The sequence below is a fragment of the Magnolia sinica genome, chromosome 18 (genome assembly GCF_029962835.1).
Source record: "Magnolia sinica isolate HGM2019 chromosome 18, MsV1, whole genome shotgun sequence".
Lineage (NCBI taxonomy): Eukaryota > Viridiplantae > Streptophyta > Magnoliopsida > Magnoliales > Magnoliaceae > Magnolia > Magnolia sinica.
The window spans coordinates 63,304,450-63,323,554 of NC_080590.1; the positions used below are offsets into that span (position 1 = coordinate 63,304,450).

At 41.0% G+C, this 19,105-nt stretch overlaps 1 long non-coding RNA gene across 1 annotated transcript; it reads left to right on the top strand.

Moving 5' to 3' along the window:
* The first annotated feature begins 14,885 nt into the window (after positions 1-14,885).
* LOC131233822 (uncharacterized) lies at positions 14,886-17,094 on the top strand. Its single transcript, XR_009165360.1, has 3 exons — positions 14,886-15,010; positions 15,880-16,095; positions 16,922-17,094. It is a non-coding gene; the product is annotated as an uncharacterized LOC131233822 (long non-coding RNA).
* Positions 17,095-19,105: the final 2,011 nt, after the last annotated feature.

The following is a 19,105-nucleotide window of genomic DNA, read 5'->3' on the forward strand; positions in this document are numbered from 1 at the left end:
GTAAGAGGTAGTGTAGGCGAGGGCATACATCATTAACACATATCATCCTTGCATTAACCAGAGTACTTAGGAATGCTTGTTGTATTGCTTTATCATTACTGCTTGACTGAAATGATAACATGTTAACCTTTACTTTATAGTTCCACTGAGTTGATCACTCACTCCCACGTTCTAGGAAGGTGTTTTAAACACCAACCAGACCATGTTGTAGATGTAAATGATGGTGATGCTTTCGAGGCAGAGCCGGACTTTTACGATGATGAGGAGGGGTTCTCCTATTTGCAGCTATCAAGCGGGTCTATGTAGACCGTGTTCTGATCAATGAGGTTTGCAGGGATGCTGTCTAAATGCCATTACACTTGTCATTTTACATTTTGGGGTACCCATGTATATTCATTTTGTCTATTTTGGGAGTATATATGTATATATTTAACCTGGTAATAATTTATACATTTTATATAATTATAATAGTCTTCCGCTTGCGTAATTTAACTGTCTCTGAAGTATGATATGCTGTTTGGTATAATCCCACTCATGTTTAAGGCACTAATACAGACAACATTTAATCATCATTTTCTATGTTGCATAAGTGATGTGTTGGAACTCGGGAGTTGGGCTCCTGCTCGACCCCCAATTTTCAGGGTGTTACAAGTTAATATTAGAGCATAATTTGAATTAAACTGGACCTGGGTTATGGTCACACAACGTACGCTGACGTATTTCGACATAGGAGGGTGCGAGAAAACATAAAAACGGACGTAGGATTCCTAACTTCGCCAAACGGCGAGATTAATCGAAATCGACCATAGAAATTGGGTCCATAGGCCTTTGTGATCCCGTGAAACGATCCCAACACCTTTTCAGACCGTCAATCAACCGGTTTAGATGAGAATCTAGCCTATTCCACACTCAAACAACCGGAAACGCGTGAATATAGATGAGATGAGACCCGAAATGACTCAAACGGACTAGGGGGCCCAAACAGAGAAAAACGGGGGGATATAAAGTGGAACCCGCACACATACGACACCCAGGGGCTGGCTCGTGTCCAAGGCTATGGGGCCCACCAAAACGTGTGGGGACCCCTATAACCTCCCCATTTGCTCCCCTCTCCCCTAATACACCCCTCCAAGTTTTCCTTTTTCTCTAAAAGTTCTTTTTCCCCTCTCAAAGCCTTCCTCCATCTTCAAATCTTCTTCATTTTCTTCATTTTATACACACCTCCACCACCTTCATCAAAACCCACCTTCCATCCCTTTCATTTTTCCCTTTTTGAGCACACAAGATCATAGTTGTGTCTCATACTCCTCTAAAACCAACAATCCATCCTAATCCCCCATTGTTATTTTACTCAAATGGCTCTTTTTGAGCTCATGGCGATGATTTTCTCCATTTCCACGCTTCTTTCTCTTATGGGGAAGAAGATGGCTTCCACGGACGAGGCTGGGCCTAGCCGCCCTACTCGTTCAAGGAGGTCGAGAAGCGCCGCCATAGGTACGAGCACTAATCGAGAGATAAGGACAAAGCGGGACCTTGATCCCCAGGCTCCCCTCGAGAGAGCTCTACTAGTGGATCTGTCCTGTGGAAGATTTCAGGGCTATAGGGTCCTTTTTGAAGCACACATGGACGAGAAGCTCTTTGGACCGCCTGGTGGATGCTGGGTGGAGTCCCATATTTGAGGGCAAGTTCCACGCGAATGTGAGCACTGTCCGAGCTTTCCACGCTCATATACCGGAGCCAACGCTGGAACCTTTGCAATTCAAAATTCCCATGAGAAGGCGGGAGGCCACAGTTGATGTTGGTTTGATAGCCTGACTCATGGGGATGCCACTTAGCGAAGTCCATGCTAGTGAGAAGAGTCTTAGGAGTGCACGTGAAAGGGATCGCCGCACGCAATTCCTTTGTAGCCAACTGGCCCACTAGAATCTAAACAATAGCCTCCTGGCATCCAATATGATCGACGACTTCCACCTACTCCACCACATCTTTACGTACAATGTGTACCCTAGGTGGAGCAATCCCAGAGAGTGCATGCACCTAATGGTAGACTTTCTGTACCGAGCTAGGTAGGGAGAGAAGCTGTACGTGCCTACGTATGTACTACTATAGATAGTGTAGATGAAGTACTCTTCTAGGACGTCTGTTTCGCTCTCCTTCGGCCGACTTACATACAAGCTTGCACGTGAATTCGCCTATAGACTTAGCGCAGAACTTCCTGTGCCGATCCATTTCATCAATGACACCACTCTCAACAACATGGAGATTGGCCCACGACAGCATCAGGCCCGACTCGATGAGAGTGAGGATGAGACAGAAAGCGAAGAAGAGGAGAGTGATGAAGAAGGCAGAGATGAGATAAGGAAGGAAGGAGAGTAGGAAGAGGAAGAGGAGGCCCAGGACACTGATGAGGGCTCTCCTCCTGCTACACAGGAGCGCTCTGGTGATCGGGCTGCTTTAGAAGCCCGTTTGGCTCAGATCGAGGAGGGTCAGGCCGCCCTGCGATAGGAGGTCACATAGACCCGAGCCAAGGTTGAGGAGCATTAAGCCTTCTCAAAGAGAAAATTTAGTAAAGTGTCTCGCAACCTGAGAGCTATCCTGTGCTGTCTGAAGGATAAGGGTGCACCTCCACCATCGCCAGATTCGGACGACTAGTCATACATGTAGTCGTCTTTGGTTTTGCTTTATTGCTTGTTTCCTGTTTCTATGAATAGCCTTGATAGGCTCAGTAGTATGGTAGATTAGTTAGTATGTTTCAGTGTTTGAAGCCTTTATTAGGTTAACTCACATGCATCTTCTGTCATGATTCATGTAATATTGCATCTCATGTACCGTGACAATTTTGTTAAATGAAATGCATGAAGTTTCTTTGAGCTATAATGTAAATGTTGTGTTGTTGAGTTTGTGAGTATGTTGAATCTGACCTGGGTCGCACCTTATGTTGTATATAGGGAATGCCACCTAAGGCTACAAGGAGCACATCACGTCTCACACTTGGCGATTCGATTGATGGCGATTCGATAGCCAGACGGACCCTAGTTTGGGCTCGACTTACAACACTATGTTGGATTCTCAGCCGGCTACTGGCCCCACTAATGGGCCGACACCTGTTACACCATCGGTTCCTGAGCAGAACTGTGCATCTACTTCGATGCCACACGTGCCTCAGTCGGCTCCCCCTACTGATAGGTTGGAGCAGATGATGCTCTTGATGTAGCAGCAGCAGCAGTAGCAACAACAGTTTTTGGCCACCATTGCAGGGGTCTTTGCCCAGAGCATGGGTGTGGTTCCACTTATACCTTTTGTGCAGCGTACTGTCCATATGAGCGCTAGCAGTCTATTTGAGCGATTCTAGCGCTTCCGACCTCCTACCTTTGCTAGTACTCACAGACCCAAGGAGGCCTAGTATTGGCTAGACCGCATCTCTAAGATACTGAGGCCGCTGCACTGCACTGAGGCAGAGCAGGTGGAGTTGGTCACATACATGTTTGAGAAGGAGGCCAACTTATGGTGGGATAACATTCTACGGATAGTTCTTGTGGGGTATGTGTGGACGTGGGAGGCCTTCGAGATGTGCTTCCACAAGAAGTATTTCCCTCTTACTTACTGTAATGAGAAAGAGAGTGAGTTTCTTCACCTCCGTCAGAGAGGGATGTCAGTGGCAGAGTATGAGAACAGATTCACGGAGCTGGCCAGATATACTCCCCTGATATTGGTTGGTCAGCCGATGTGGATGCAGCGGTTTTCTGAGGGCCTGCGACCTGAGATACGCTCGAAGATGTGTTGCACTAGCATATCACCTATGCTGAGCTAGTGGGCATGTCTTTACGAGCGGAGCAGGATGGGGATAGATTATCCCGCAGTCGTGTTCCTATGCTTCTTAGGCCGCGACCCGAGTTGCCGAGCAGACCGTTCCTCGGCAAGAGGCCCTGTACAGACTCGCCTCCCAGGCTTACGGCTCCACCGACACAGTCGAGGTGACCTGATATATGGTGCACCTATTGCCAGAGGTCGGGCCATGCTGACACGTACTACTTCACCAGGATGATGAACAATGGCTTTACGCCCCCTCAGAGGATCAACCATCTGATGCCACCACCTCTCTCGACTTCACCCCTATGGTCAGCACCTCCACATCCATCTTTCTGGCCGCCTGCAACTCGATTTAAGCCACCTCAACGGCCCATGGTACCGCATCCGAACCGTTCTCAGCCAGCTCGTGTGCACTAACTTGCAGCTGAGGTATCTAAGACAGTAACTGCAGTGCCACTGGCTTTTGAAGTCACTACGCATATTCGAGGTACACCAGTCTTCTTATTAGTGGACACCAGGTCCACTATCTTTATAATATCGTGTGTAGTAGTCAAGCGACTGGGGTTGGAAACTAGTCCTATGGTTGGGGTGAGAATCCTTACCGCCACAGGGACTTTCTCAGACATTACCAGGATGTGTAAGGGTTATTCAATAGACTTAGAGAGCAGAACAGTGCACATTGACCTGATTGTCACTCCGTTACACCATTATGATGCCATTCTTGGTATGGATTGGCTCACGGAGGTGAAGGCAGAGATCAACTACGATATTAGAGTGGTGACAGCCCATGGATCAGAGGGCACGACCTTTACATTCCCAGTGCAGGTCAGTTGGCCCTATCGCATTAGTTGCTACGCTTCATTACTAGAGGATGTTAATGGTCCAACACTTGAGGACACCCCTATAGTCCAAGAGTTCTCAGACGTATTCATTAAGATACCTGGATTACCCCCTTAGTGTGAGATTGATTTTACTATCGATCTAGTGCCTAGTGCGACACCTATATCTCTTCCGACTTATCGTATGCCTCCATGTGAGATGGAGGAGCTGAGGAAACAGATCAATGATTTGTTGGATGCGGGCTTCATACGACCGAGTGTGTCTCTCCTTGGGGAGCACCTGTGTTGTTTGTAAAGAAGAAGGATGGATCTCTGCGATTGTGTATTGATTATCGCAGGTTGAACTAAGTCATGGTGAAGAATAAGTAACCTTTGCATAGGATTGATGATCTGTTCGATCAGTTGAGGGGAGCACAATATTTTTTAAAGGTTGATCTGCAGTCAGGGTACCACCAGTTGCGCATTAGGCATGAGGACGTGAAGCAAACAGCTTTCAAGACCAATTTTGGGCACTACGAGTTCCTGTTGATGTCATTTGGACTTACGAATGCACCGACCGTGTTCATGGATCTAATGAACAGGGTGTTTCGGCTGTACTTGTATCGATTCATCGTCGTATTTATAGATGACATCCTGATATACTCCAAGAGTCGGGAGGAGTATGAGAAACACCTGCGAGTAGTCTTTGAAACTATCAGGAAGAATCAGTTGTTTGCATAGTACAAGAAGTGCGACTTCTAGAAAGAAGAAGTCAAGTTCTTGGGACATGTGGTGTCCAAGGAAGGGATAGTTGTGAACCTTGCTAAGGTAGCGGCAGTTCAGGACTGGGAGCAGCGCGGTTCAGTTACTGAGGTAAGGAGTTTTTTGGGCCTGACAGGTTACTATCGACGATTCATTCGGGATTTTTCCAAGATAGCCAAACCGTTGTCTCAGCTGACTTGAAAAGATCTCAAATTCGCCTAGAATGAGAAAGCAGAAGCAACTTTTCAGGAGCTGAAGGACAAGTTGACGTCCGCCCCCGTGCTAGTATTGCCAAAACAAGGGGTCAAGTATACTATATACACCGACGCCTCTCGAATGGGTTTGGGTTGCGTTCTGATGCAGAAGGACAAAGTTATTGCCTACACATCGTGACGGTTGAGGAAACACGAGGAAAACTACCCTACGCACGACTTAGAGTTAGCGGCCATCATCTTTGCATTAAAGCTCTAGATATATTATCTTTATGGAGAGGAGTTCGAGCTCTTTTGCGACCACAAGAGCCTCAAGTACATATTCACACAGAGGGACCTGAATATGAGGTAATGGCGATGGATGGAAACCTTGAAGGACTTCAAGTTCGAGGTCTCCTACCATCCTGGCAAGGCTAACCTTGTGGCAAACGCATTGAGCCACAAGAAGGCTATAACATTTGCAGCTTCGCTGATGATAGGCGAGTGGAACATGGTGGAATTTGTATGAGACTTCGAGCTGAAGCTTGCTGTTGATGAGCCGTTCGAGAGCATCGCTCATGTTCGTGCGCAACCACTTATCGATGACCGAATCATAGTGGCTCAGGGGGAGGATAAATGGTTAGTGAAGATGAGGAGGCAAGCTAGTGATGAAGAAGACTCTGAGTGGAGAGTTGGTACAGATGGGGGTCTACGTTATCGAGGCCACCTATGCATCCCAAATCTTCATGATTTGAGGAGGGAAGTTCTCGAAGTCGCTTACAATTCGAGAATGACAATGCATCCTGGGAGTACGAAGATGTACCAAGATATGAAGCGTTCGTACTGGTGGGACAACATGAAGGCCCACATAACAGAGCACATATCACATTGTCTCATGTACCAGCAGGTCAAGATCGAGCATCGCCGACCTCCTGGACTGCTTCAGCCCATGCCCATAGCTGAATGGAAGTGGGATTTCATCTCTATGGATTTTATTTCCGGGCTACCGAAGACGAGGAAGGGACATGACTCCATCTGGGTGATCGTGGACCGGTTGACAAAATCAGCCCATTTTCTCCCTATCAGAGTTTCAAACTCAGCAGACGATTTGGCCAGGTTATACATCAAGGAGATTGTGTGTCTGCATGAAGTTCCTATAGAGATTGTGTTGGATAAAAACAAGCGATTCACATCTATCTTCTGGACTCATATCCAGGAAGCAATGGGTATAAAATTGAAGTTCAGTATCGCGTTCCACCCACAGACTGACGGATAGACGGAACGGGTAAATCAGGTGTTAGAAGATATGCTGTGAGCTTGTGTGCTAGATTTCAAGGACAGTTGGGATGACTGTCTTCCTTATGCAGAGTTCACGTATAACAACAGTTTTCATGTGAGTATTGGTATGACTCCCTATGAGGCCTTGTGTGGGCATCCCTATCGAGCACCGCACTGCTGGGCAGAGGTTGGCGAGAAGAGCTTGATTGGCCCAGAGTTAGTTCAGGTGACTTCAGAAAAGATCGACATTATTAGGCGTCGACTCCTGGCAGCACAAAGTAGGCAGAAGAGCTACGCCGATACGAGGCGACGACCACTAGAGTTCAAGGTCGGGGACCATGTATTCCTAAAAGTTTCCCCAATGAAAGGAGTTCTTTGGTTTGGTAAGAAGGGGAAGCTCACGTCGAGATTCATTGGCCCATTCCAGATGCTTGATCGATTGGGGGTGGTAGCTTACCGCCTTACTTTGCCCACACCACTCGTCGGTGTGCACAATGTATTTCATGTATCTATACTGAAAAAATACGTTCCTGACCCTTCCCACATTATCAAATGAGAGCAGGTACAGTTGAGTGAGGACACTACTTATGTACTGCGACTGACACGTATCTTGGAAAGGAAGGAGCAGGTGTTGCACAGTAAGGTGATTCCACTTGTGAAGGTACTGTGGACGCACTATACTGAGGTGGAGGCTACTTGGGAAACAGAAGCCAAGGTCCAAAGAACTACCCTCAGATTCTCGAGGAGTACGAAAAGGTATTAATTTTGATGTCAAAATTTTTCTTTAAGGGGGGTAGATTGTAACGTCTCGGAAAAATTCGTACAAAGACCCATGTACCACCTCAGGTAGAAATCACTAAGGACCAAATCTTTTAGAAATTAGATGTGGATTAATTAGGTGTTAATCTAGATTATCTATGAAATTAGCACTAATCACTTTAAATATGATCTGTATGACCCAAAATCTGCAGGATCGCTAACGCTGCATTGCCTAAAAACTTAAGATCCATCTCAAAGCCCAGTTGCTCTTGGGAGTGCATCAAAACTCCGTATCGGACCTAGACCGCGCGTCAAAAGTCCGATTTCCCCAAAATCTATACGGTTATGACCGCCTTGTTGGACTTAGCAACCATCTCGGAAATCTAGTCCTAAAGGTATCCAGAAGCGCATAACATGAGCCCGGAGTGAAGTGTGTGAGAAACGCGAATATCTTTAGGAAATGAACTGAAACTTAAGTGAATTGAGTCGTTCACTTGCAGGATGAATCTAAGGATTCAGACCGTCAGAATCTGACCCAATTACACCCTCGGATCAGGAAAAATTTCTAACATATATCAGTGTACTTGTGGCCCTGATCAAGTAACGATGACCGTTGAACTGAAACTGGTCCCCTGTGGCCGATCTACTGATCCGATCAGACCGAGATCTTAACCTGACCTAGATCCAATGTCAGGGAGCTTAAGTTCGATTGCATGTAGAAAATGGGCCTCCAGAACAACTTCGTTGGACCGAAATGGCCACTATTTGGCTATAACCTAAGTATACCATGGCCTTGGGGCCATTGAGTTCAGTTTTGGGCCTATAAAAGCCCCTTAAACCCTCTCTCTCTCATTCCATACGGATTTGGAAAACCCTAAGAGAGAGAAGAGAGAATAGAGAAGGAAAGAGAGAGAAAGTGAGAAAGAGAGTTGGCGTTTGTTCCTGGGATTCAATCCCGCCACTCCTCGTGCTTAGCTACCTCTTTTATATCGCTATTCCAGTGATTCTGATTTCATTCTTGGGTAAGAAAACCTAATCCTAATCTGTTTTAGGGTTTCAAATAGTGTAAGTGATGAAATAGTTAACCAATTTCATGCTATAGGTGGTCGTCGTGTCGTACACAAAGACTTGGCATACAAACTGAGTTCGATACTCGTTTATTGACGAAAGGTGCAGACTATAAATGTTTAGGTTATGGTTTTCAAGGCTTTCAATGTTAGTAATGATTTATCACTGGCTTGTTGGCTATCACATGTGCTTAGATACGAGGTTTTCCATACATATGCTTATATATAGCTATGTTGATTTATAACGCATTCCATATGTTTGTTGAAATGTTTGAATGAGTATGGAATTTGGACTCGTGCTTGCCATGATTATCCATCGTGGATATATGATTGTTGCATAGGCAACAACTCCTTGGTGAAAAGATTTGCCCTAATACATGTTATGACCATCATACGTCATGTATGTTGTAGTGTGTGGTCTAAGTGTTTGTAAAAATGTCTGAATGAGTAAATCTTTAGTAAATTATGTTTTATATGGGTATTGAGATAAGATTCTCAAATACCTTAGCTATGTGTATAAATCCATTCATGTAACTTAGATTATTTGATGTGATTTATGTATGAAATGTATAGGTGTGGAAGCATGTTTATTTGTACTTCATAAAAATGCTTAAGTGGTTCCCTTATTTGAATTAATTGTTTATTGCTGATATGCCTATCACATATGCTTTCCTGTTAAGTTTAAGTATGTTTGAGACTGCTGCATAGTCCAGGCAATCGGTAAAGATTCCCGAGTTAGTGCCTAAGGTCGTTCTGCTACATTAGATGTGTTCGGGGAATCTGAGTCATACGCAGATTTGCCGACAGTGGTTAGGCCACACGGAGTGCTTACGCACTCTATGTCGACCAAGTCAACGTTTTCTCATACTAACCGAGCTTGTCAAGTAACCTGATTGACCCATTATATGTTCACCATGTATGGACGCTACTGCTTGAATCTAAGGTACCAACTTACCAGTAAAAATTCTGTTTAACCTTGGTACCTCGATCCGCTAAGACTCATGAGCCGGACATGGTAGTGTATGGGACACCATGGTCGAGCTGTCAGCCTATGCTGCGGTGACGAGCCTCCTCGTAGTGACCAGTGAGCAACCCAAACTCATGAGCCGAATATGGTGGTGTATGGGACACTGTATTCGAGCTGTCGGACTACGATCAGGTGACGAGCCTATAGTGACCACGAGTATACAGTAGACTACGCTAAGGTGATGAGTCTTTCCGTAGTGACCTTTATATAAACCAGGCCTACGCTGAGGTGACGAGCCGCTCCGTAGCGACCTGGAAACTACCTATCGTATATGACTACTAGGATTGACGACCCTAGATGGATCAATGTTTGGGTATATAATTTAAAGGGGGGTGTCTTAGCTTCCCAACCCTGCTGTATGAATATGTCTAATTAAGAACTTGGTTTATCACGCACATGCACTGCATTGCATGTGCCTTTGGCATTGGTGTTGAGCACAATGGGACTGTTGCATGCCGCGATCGTGAGATGTTCTTGTAAGAGGGAGTGCAGGCGAGGGCATACATCATTAACACATATCATCCTTAAATTAACCAAAGTACTTAGGAATGCTTGTTGTATTACTTTATCATTACTGCTTGACTGAATTGATAACATGTTAACCTTTGCTTTATCGTTCCACCGAGTTTATCACTTACTCCCACGTTCTGGGATGGTGTTTTAAACACCAACTAGACCATGTTGTAGATGCAAATGATGCCGATGCTTTCGAGGCAGAGCTGGACTTTTACGATGATGAGGAGGAGTTGTCCTATATGCTGCTATCAGGTGGGTCTATGTAGACCGTGTTCTGATCGACGGGGTTTGCAAGGATGCTGCTGTCTAGATGCCATTACACTTGCCATTTTACATTTTGGGGGACCCATGTATATTCATTTTATCCATTTTGGGAGTATACATGTATATATTTAACCTGGTAACATGATCACACTTTGGAGACTTATAACAGTTTATATATTTTATATAATTATCACAGTATTCCGCTTACGTAATTTAACTGTCTCTGAAGTATGATATGTTGTTTGGTATAATCCCAGTCATGTTTAAGGCACTAATACAGACAGCATTTAATCATCATTTTCTATGTTGCATAAGTGATGTGTTGGAACTCGGGAGTTGGGCTCCTGCTCCACCCCCGATTTTCAGGGCGTTACATCGGCCAATCCGATAAGTGACATCCACTCAGCCCTGAAAAGTACGCCATCATTGAAGAAGAGGTCAGCAAACTCCTCAAGGCTAAATTCATCAGGAGATCTACTATCCAGAATGGGTAGCTAATGTCGTCCTCGTTAAGAAAGCCAATGGGAAGTGGTGAGTCTGTATCGATTATACCGACTTAAACAAAGTCTACTCAAAGGACAACTTTCCTCTTCCAAAGATCAATCAGCTGGTGGATAGCACGGTAAGACATGAACTTCTTAGTTTTATGGATGCTTATTCTGGATACAATCAAATTATAATGCATTAATCAAATAAATTTAAGACTACCTTTATCACTGACAAATGACTTTATTGTTACCGAGTGATGCCATTTGTCTAAAAAATGCAGGGGCAACTTACCAACGATTAGTTAACAAAATGTTTGCTAGACAGATCGACTGAACTATAGAAGTATATATTGATGACATGCTCGTCAAAAGTATACACGCGGCCGACCATATTGCCGACCTAGAAGAGATGTTCCTTATCCTTCCCAAATACCAGCTGAAGTTAAACCCGAGCAAGTGCGCCTTTAGCGTAAGCTTGGGTAAGTTTCTCGGATTCCTGGTTAGTTAACGAGGGATCGAGGCAAATTTAGAGAAAATCAAAGCGTTGCTCAACATGGAATCCTCAAAAATGATCAAAGACATACAAAGGCTGACCGGATGAGTAGCCGCACTCAACCGCTTCCTCTCCCGAGCTACTGACAAATGCCTCCCGTTCTTCAAACAATTGATGGGATGACAAATAGTAGATTGAACGGAAGAGTGCGAAGCAGCGTTCTAGCAATTGAAGTCTTATCTCAGATCCCCGCCTCTCTTATCAAAATCCGAGCTTGAGGAAGCTTTGTTATTGTATCTAGCGGTCTCCGACACAGCCGTAAGTTTAGCTTTGGTATGCGAGCATGAAGGGAAGCAACTCCCAGTGTACAACATCACGCCGAGTCCTCACCCAACCCAACCCCTTGGAAGCTTTACGTCGATGGATCATCTAACTCTAAGGCAAGCGGGGCTGGGGTCATCCTAGAAACTCCCGACTAAACATACATGCAATATGCCTTAAGACTTAGATTTCAAGCCTCGAACAATACACACTACAAGAAATAGGGTTTTTAGCGACGAAACTTTTAGCGACGAAACACATTTTCGTCGCTAAAAGTTACTTTTAGCGACGAAATAAATTTCGTAGCCAAAAGTGTACTTTTAGTGACGAGACTTTTAGCGATGAAAAATTTCGTAGCTAAAAATCCTGGATGAGACTTTTAACGACGAAAATTTTCGTCGCTAAAGGCTACAAACAACTTTTCTACAAAATTGAATAGATTACTTTTAGCTACGAAAATTTTCATAGCTAAAAATCGTGGATGAGACTTTTAGTGACGACAATTTTCGTCGCTAAAGGCTGCAAACGATTTCTCAAAAAAATTGAATGGATTACTTTTACCTACAAAACTTTTCGTAGCTAAAAATTGTTGATGATACTTTTAGCGACGAAACTATTCGTCGCCAAAGGATGCAAACAATTTCTCCAAAAATTCGAATGGATTACTTTTTGCTACGAACATTTTCGCAGCTAAAAATCATGAAACAAACTTATAGCGACGAAAACGTTCGTTGCTAAAAGCAGTAACCACTTTTTAAAAAAATTGAATGTACTTTTAGCTACGAAACTTTTCGTAGCTAAAAATCAGACTTTTACCAACAAAAACGTTCGTCACTAAAAGCTGCAACCAAGTGCAATACATGATGAGACTTTTAGCGACGCACAATTTCATCGCTAAAGGCTTTAAATAGTTTGAAGAGAAATCCTAGATGTGACTTTTAGTGACGAAAATTTTCGTCGCTAAAGGCTGCCAACTATTTTCCAAACTATTCGAAGGGGTTACTTTTAGCGTCAAAAATTGCCGTAGCTAAAAAATCATGGATAAGACTTTTAGCGACAAAAATAGTCGTCACTAAAAAACGTTAATGAGACTTTTACCTATGAAAGTCTCTTTTTTTTAAAAATATTCCATCTCAAATTTCTTTATATACACCTGTTAGAATATAATTCATCATATTCTTCCTGATATACACCTGTTATATAATATATTTCATCATGTTCACATTCACATCTATCTAAACCCAAACTACGTAAATTCATCCAGACATAAACTACATTCATCCAAACATAAACTGCATCCATCCAAACACAAACAATCTTATGAAAAAAAAAACAAATGAAAAGAGAGAGAACATATGAGAGGTGATCCGGACAAATGAAAAGAAATCAAGTTTAGGTTATAAGTTATAGCTTTAGGGAATTGAGAATTGGTTAAGGTTTAGGCTTAAGAAATCAGGTTCTGGTTCGAGTTCAGTATCAGGTTTAGGTTTGGGTTTTCAAGTTTAGGTTTAGGTTTAGGTTAGGGAGTTGAGATTAGGATTAGGTGTAGGTTTAGGTTTAAGGATTTGAGATTACATTTAGGTTTTAGGTTTAGGTTATAGGTTTAGGTTTAGGTTATAAGTGTAGTTTATAGGTTTGGGTTTAGGTTATAGGTTATAGGTTATAGCTTTAGGGAATTAAGAATAGGTTAAGGTTTAGGTTTAGGTTAAGGTTATAGGTTTTGGTTTATGTTTAAGTTTAGGTTATAGGTTATAGGTTTTGGTTTAGGTTAAGGTTATAGGTTTTGGTTTAGATTTAGGTCTAGGTTTTAGGTTTAGGTTAAGGTTATAGGTTTAAGTTATAGGTTTTGGTTTAGGTTTAGGTTGTAGGTTTTGGTTTAGGTTAAGGTTATAGGTTTTGGTTTTGGTTTAGGTTTAGGTTTAGGTCATAGGTTTAAGTTATAGGTTTAGGTTAGGTTTAGGTTTAGGTTATAGGTTATAGGTTGTAGCTTTAGGGAATTGAGAATAGGTTAAAGTTTAGGTATAGGACATCGGGTTGGGGTTCGGGATCGGGTTTAGGTTTGGGTTTTCAAGTTTAGGTTTAGGTTTAGGTTAGGGAGTTGAGATTAGGATTAGGTGTAGGTTTACGTTTAGGGATTTGAGAATACATTTAGGTTTTAAGTTTTGGTTTAGGTTTTAGTTTATAGGTTTAGGTTTTAGGTTTTAGGTTTAGGTTAAGGTTATGTTATAGGTTATAAGTTTAGGTTACAGGTTATAGGTTAAGGTTTAGGTTATAGGTTTCAGTTTAGGTTAAGGTTATAGGTTTTGCTTTAGGTTTAGGTTTAGGTTTTAGGTTTAAGTTAAGGTTATAGGTTTAGGTTAGGTGTAGGTTTAGGTTTAGGTTATAGGTTATAACTTTAGGGAATTGAGAATAGGTCAAGGTTTAGGTTTAGGAAATTGGGTTCGGGTTCGGGTTCGGGATCGGATTTAGGTTTGGGTTTTCAAGTTTAGGTTTAGGTTAGGGAGTTGAGATTAGGATTAGGTGTAGGTTTAAGTTTAGAGATTTGAGAATACATTTAGGTTTTAGGTTTTAGTTTATAGGCTTAGGTTATAGGTCTTAGGTTTAGGTTAAGGTTTAGGTTTTAGGTTAAGGTTTAGGTTTTAGGTTTAAGTTTAGGTTTTAGGCTTTAGGTTTAGGTTTAGGTTTAGGTTTATGTTTAGGTTTTAGGTTATAGGTTTAGGTTATAGGTTATAGGTTAAGGTTTAGGTTATAGGTTAACATTTAGGTTATAGGTTTTGGTTAAGGTTTATGTTTAGGTTTAGGTTATAGGTTATAGGTTATAGCTTTAGGGAATTGAGAATAGGTTAAGGTTTAGGTTTAGGAAATTGGGTTCAGGTTCAGGATCGGGTTTAGGTTTGGGTTTTCAAGTTTAGGTTTAGGTTTAGGTTAGGGAGTTGAGATTAGGATTAGGTGTAGGTTTAGGTTTAGGGATTTGAGAATACATTTAGGTTTTATATTTAGGTTTAGGTTTAGGTTTTAGTTTATAGGTTTAGGTTGTAGATTTAGGTTTTGGTTTTAGGTTTAAGTTATGGGTTATAGGTTATGCGTTATAAGTTTTGGTTTAGGTTAAGGTTATAGGTTTTGGTTTAGGTTTAGGTTTAGGTTTTAGGTTTAGGTTAAGGTTATAGATTTAGGTTATAGGTTTTCGTTAGGTTTAGGTTTAGGTTATAGGTTATGGTTATAGGCTATATAGCTTTAAGGAATTGAGAATAGGTTAAGGTTTATTTTATAGGTTTAGGTTTAGCTTAAGGTTAGGTTAGGTTATAGGTTATAAGTTTAGGTTACAGGTTATAGGTTATAGGGGTTTTAGGTTATAGGTTTTGGTTTAGGTTAAGGTTATAGGTTTTGCTTTAGATTTAGGTTTAGGTTTTAGGTTTAAGTTAAGGTTATAGGTTTAGGTTAGGTTTAGGTTTAGGTTTAGGTTATAGATTATAACTTTAGGGAATTGAGAATAGGTCAAGGTTTAGGTTTGAGTTTTCAAGTTTCGGTTTAGGCTATGGAGTTGAGATTAGGATTAGGTGTAGGTTTAGGTGTAGGAATTTGAGAATACATTTAGGTTTTAAGTTTAGGTTTTAGTTTATAGGTTTAGTTTATCTATTTAGGTTTAGGTTAAGGTTAGGTTATAGTTTATAGGTTATAGGTTATAGGTTAAGGTTTAGGTTATAGGTTTAGGTTAGGTTTAGGTTATAGGTTTATGTTAGATTTAAGTTATAGGTCATAGCTTTAGGGAATTGAGAATAGGTCAAGGTTTAGGTTTTGGAAATCGGGTTCAGGTTCGAGATCGGGTTTAGGTTTGGGTTTTCAAGTTTAGGTTTAGGTTTAGGCTAGGGAGTTGAGATTAGGATTAGGTGTAGGTTTAAGTTTAGGGATTTCAGAATACATTTAGGTTTTAGGTTTAGGTTTAGGTTATAGGTTATAGGTTTAGGTTTAGGTTTTAGGTTTAGGTTAAGGTTAGGTTATAGGTTATAAGTTTCAGTTATAGGTTAAGGTTTAGGTTATAGGTTTAGTTTAAGTTTAGGTAATAGGTTAAATGTTATAGGTTATAGCTTTAGGGATTTGAGAATAGGTTAAGGTTTAGGTTTAGGAAATCGGGTTCGAGTTCGGGATCGGGTTTAGGCTTGGGTTTTCAAGTTTAGGTTTAGGTTTAGGTTAGGGAGTTGAGATTGGGATTAGGTGTAGGTTTAGGTTTAGGGATTTGAGAATAGGTTATGGTTTAGGTTTAGGTTTTAGCTTATAGGTTTAGGTTATAGGTTTAGGTTAAGGTTATAAGTTTAGCTTATAGGTTATAGGTTAAGGTTTAGGTTATAGGCTTTGGTTTAGGTTTTGGTTTAGGTTAAGGTTTAGGTTTTGGGTTTATGTTAAGGTTATAGGTTTAGGTTTATAGGTTAAGGTTATAGGTTTAGGTTAGGTTTAGGTTTAGGTTATAGGTTATAGGTTATAGCTTTGGGAATTGAGAATAGGTTAAGGTTTAGGTTTAGGAAATTGGGTTCGGGTTCGGGATCGGGTTTAGGTTTGAGTTTTCAAGTTTAGGTTTAGGTTTAGGTTAGGGAGATAAGATTAGGATTTGGTGTAAGTTTAGCTTTAGGGAATTGAGAATAGGTTAAGGTTTAGGTTTAGGAAATTGGGTTCGGGTTCGAGATCATGTTTAGGCTTGGGTTTTCATGTTTAGGTTTAGGTTTAGGTTAGGGAGTTGAGATTAGGATTTGGTGTAAGTTTAGATTTAGGGATTTGAGAATAGGTTAAGGTTTAGGTTTAGGAAATCGGGTTTGGGTTCGGGTTCGGGATCGGGTTTAGGCTTGGGTTTTCAAGTTTAGGTTTAAGTTTAGGTTAGGGAGTTGAGATTGGGATTAGGTGTAGGTTTAGGTTTAGGGATTTGAGAATACATTTAGGTTTTAGGTTTAAGTTTAGGTTTTAGCTTATAGGTTTAGGTTATAGGTTTAGGTTTTGGTTTTAAGTTTAGGTTATAGGTTATAGGTTATAGGTTTTAAGTTAAGGTTTAGGTTATAGGTTTTAGTTTAGGTTTAGGTTATAGGTTTTGGTTTAGGTTATAGGTTTAGGTTTAGGTTTACGTTTAGGTTTAGGTTTTAGGTTTTAGGTTTAGGTTAAGGTTATAAGTTTAGGTTATAGGTTATAGGTTATAGGTTAAGGTTTAGGTTATAGGTTTTGGTTTAGGTTAAGGTTATAGGTTTTGGTTTAGGTTAAGGTTTAGGTTTTGGGTTTAGTTTAAGGTTACAGGTTAAGGTTAAGGTTAAGGTTATAGGTTTAGGTTAGGTTTAGGTTTAGTTATAGGTTATAGCTTTGGAAATTGAGAATAGGTTAAGGTTTAGGTTTAGGAAATCAGGTTTGGGTTCGGGTTCGGGATCGGGTTTAGGTTTGGGTTTTCAAGTTTAGGTTTAGGTTTAGGTTAGGGAGTTGAGATTAGGATTAGGTGTAGGTTTAGGTATAGGGATTTGAGAATACATTAGGTTTTAGGTTTTGGTTATAGGTTATAGGTTTAGGTTTAGGTTAAGGTTTAGGTTTAGGTTCTAAGTTATAGGTTTAGGGAATTGAGAATAGGTTAAGGTTAAGGTTTAGGAAATCGGGTTCGGGTTCGGGATCGGGTTTAGGTTTGGGTTTTCAAGTTTAGGTTTAGGTTTAGGTTAGGGAGTTGAGCTTAGGATTAGGTGTAGGTTTAGGTTTAGGGATTTGAGAATACATTAGGATTTAGGTTTAAGTTATAGGTTATAGGTTATAGGTTTAGGTTTAGGTTTAGGTTAAGGTATAGGTTTAGGTTATAAGCTATAGGTTTAGGGAATTAAGAATAGGTTAAGGTTAAGGTTTAGGAAATCGGGTTTAGGTTTAGGTTTGAGTTTTCAAGTTTAGGTTTAGGTTTATGTTAGGGAGTTGAGATTAGGATTAGGTGGAGGTTTAAGTTTAGGGATTTCAGAATACATTTGGGTTTTAGGTTTAGGTTTAGGGATTTGAGAATAGGTTTAGGTTATAGGTTTAGGTTTAGGTTTAGGGATTTGAGAATAGGTTTAAGTTATAGGTTTAGGTTTAGGTCAAGGTTATATGTTAAGGTTAAGGTTATAGGTTTAGGTTTAGGTTAAGTTTATAGGTTTAGGTTTAGGTTAGGTTATAGGTTTTTGGTTAAGGTTTAGATTATAGTTATAGGTTTTGGGATTTGAGAATAGGTTTAGGTTAGGGTTATAAGTATAGGTTTAGGTTAGGTTATAGGTTAAGGTTTAGGGAATTGAGTTTAGGTTATAGGTTCAGGTTATAGGTTATAGGTTATAGGTTTAGGTTATGGTTTAGGTTATAGGTTTTGGGATTTGAGAATAGGTTTAGGTTATAAGTATAGGTTTAGGTTAGGTTATAGGTTAAAGTTTAGGGAATTGAGTTTAGGTTATGGGCTTAGGTTATAGTTTATAGGTTTAGGTTATAGGTTTAGGTTGTAGTTATAGGTTTTGGGATTTGAGAATAGGTTTAGGTTATAGGTTAAGGGTGTGGTCCCTGCAAATACAGATATAAACACGGCCTGCTCCAATTGGCTAGGCCCTTCCAATGCTATCCATAGGAAATGGACAGCTTCATCATAGTCATAACAGCGGTTTCCATCTTCCAGGGACCCCCGCTTAACATCCGGATAGCTCTGACGCACATCCGAGTCTACTCCATTAATTTCAAGCAAATATAGATATAAACACGGCCTGCTCCAATTGGCCAGGCCCCTCCAATGTTGTCCATAGGAAACAGACAGCTTCATCATGATCATAACATCATCCGGATAGCTCCGACGCACATCCGAGTCTTGAATTACCAGATGCTAACTTGATCTCCACTTCTTTCATATCATAGATACCTCATTCTTTTCATTCATGCAAGCATTAATTGAGCTCTGCTTTGTTGCCAGCACATGTACGGATGCTCCCACAACTTAATAAGACTGCAAGAATGAATTAATTAAACACAATACTGAAAAGAATAAATTTTCTAAGCCCATACACACTTCAATCCCTTTGTCAACCACTTGCAAACACATTTGAGATCTAACATTAACTTAGGATGGGCCACATGCTTTGTATCTTCGGGCATGATAAATTACCATATAGACTCAGCAATTGAAATGATCGCACAAATCATTGCACTCCATCCTAATCAAATTCCTCTTAGGAATTTCATCAAACACACCATGTGCACACCCAATCTCTTCATCCCTTGTACTGTCCTAGTACATTAGTCTTGTATAAAACAATCATCATGAGAAAATTGAATAATATAAGAATCATCAAT